Genomic DNA, 2207 nt, shown 5'->3' on the forward strand with positions numbered 1-2207 from the left:
GTTATGTTAAATATCTCCAGGTTACCGATTCCACAAAATTATAAAAAGTATACGGCTGTGTAGCGGGGATCAAAACGAGTAATTTCGTGTATAAAGTTTAATTAATCTCCCAATAGTTTGCCGGGAAACATCGATTATTCCGATCTAGAAAGAGACAGAGACAGTCGATCCGCGTTATGTTAAATATTTCAAGGTTCCCGATTCCACAAAATTATAAAAAGTATACGGCTGTGTAGCAGGGATCAAAACGAGTAATTTCGTGTATAAAGTTTAATTAATATCCCATTAGTTTGCCGGGAAACATCGATTATTCCGATCTAGAAAGAGACAGAGACAGTCGATCCGCGTTATGTTAAATATTTCAAGGTTCCCGATTCCACAAAATTATAAAAAGTATACGGCTGTGTAGCGGGGATCAGAACGAGTAATTTCATGTATAAAGTTTAATTAAACTCCCAATAGTTTGCCGGGAAACATCGATTCTTCCGATCTAGAAAGAGACAGAGACAGTCGATCCGCGTTATGATAAATATTTCGAGGTTCCCGATTCCACAAAATTATAAAAAGTATACGGCTGTGTAGCGGGGACCAAAACGAGTAATTTCATGTATAAAGTTTAATTAAACTCCCAATAGTTTGCCGGGAAACATCGATTCTTCCGATCTAGAAAGAGACAGAGACAGTCGATCCGCGTTATGTTAAATATTTCAAGGTTCCCGATTCCACAAAATTATAAAAAGTATACGGCTGTGTAGCGGGGATCAAAACGAGTAATTTCATGTATAAAGTTTAATTAATATCCCATTAGTTTGCCGGGAAACATCGATTATTCCGATCTAGAAAGAGACAGAGACAGTCGATCCGCGTTATGTTAAATATTTCAAGGTTCCCGATTCCACAAAATTATAAAAAGTATACGGCTGTGTAGCAGGGATCAAAACGAGTAATTTCGTGTATAAAGTTTAATTAAACTCCCAATAGTTTGCCGGGAAACATCGATTCTTCCGATCTAGAAAGAGACAGAGACAGTCGATCCGGGTTATGATAAATATTTCGAGGTTCCCGATTCCACAAAATTATAAAAAGTATACGGCTGTGTAGCGGGGACCAAAACGAGTAATTTCATGTATAAAGTTTAATTAAACTCCCAATAGTTTGCCGGGAAACATCGATTCTTCCGATCTAGAAAGAGACAGAGACAGTCGATCCGCGTTATGATAAATATTTCGAGGTTCCCGATTCCACAAAATTATAAAAAGTATACGGCTGTGTAGCGGGGATCAGAACGAGTAATTTCATGTATAAAGTTTAATTAAACTCCCAATAGTTTGCCGGGAAACATCGATTCTTCCGATCTAGAAAGAGACAGAGACAGTCGATCCGCGTTATGTTAAATATTTCAAGGTTCCCGATTCCACAAAATTATAAAAAGTATACGGCTGTGTAGCGGGGATCAAAACGAGTAATTTCATGTATAAAGTTTAATTAAACTTCCAATAGTTTGTCGGGAAACATCGATAGTTCGATCGCGCGAGAGAGACAGAGAAACGAACAGACTTCTTTTCGATTTACGGCTAAAATAAATTTTTCTAATTTTTTTCAATAACATATTCTTGCTTAGATAACTTTTTTACATAGGGATTAAGCATTTAGAACGATACATTGTTTAAAATAAGGGCACTTTACTCTTGACATTTTACGGTTTTTTCAATCTTCTGAAAAATCCTATCATTAGATTTTTTTAAAAATACGATATTCTTGCTTAACTAACGTTTCTACATAGGGATTAAGCATTTAGAACGAAATCTAATGTCAGAAAATGGCACTTTACTCTTGACATTTTTCGGTTTTTTCAATTTTCTGGAAAATCCTATCATTAGATTTTTTTAAAAATACGATATTCTTGCTTAACTAACGTTTTTACATAGGGATTAAGCATTTAGAACGAAATCTAATGTAGGAAAATGGTACTTTACTCTTGATCGGTACGTTGGGACTTTGAAAATATTCGGGCGTTCCAATCGCTCGTCTGTTGCATCATAGCGCGTCTCGGCGCAATCGAGCGATTCGCTCGATCCATTATTTTCGATTTACGGCTAAAATAAATTTTTCTAATTTTTTTCAATAACATATTCCTGCTTAAATAACTTTTTTACATAGGGATTAAGCATTTAGAACGATACATTGTTTAAAATAAGGGCACTTTA

Source organism: Megalopta genalis, unplaced genomic scaffold (assembly GCF_051020955.1).
Source record: "Megalopta genalis isolate 19385.01 unplaced genomic scaffold, iyMegGena1_principal scaffold0223, whole genome shotgun sequence".
In the NCBI taxonomy this organism is placed as follows: Eukaryota; Metazoa; Arthropoda; class Insecta; order Hymenoptera; family Halictidae; genus Megalopta; species Megalopta genalis.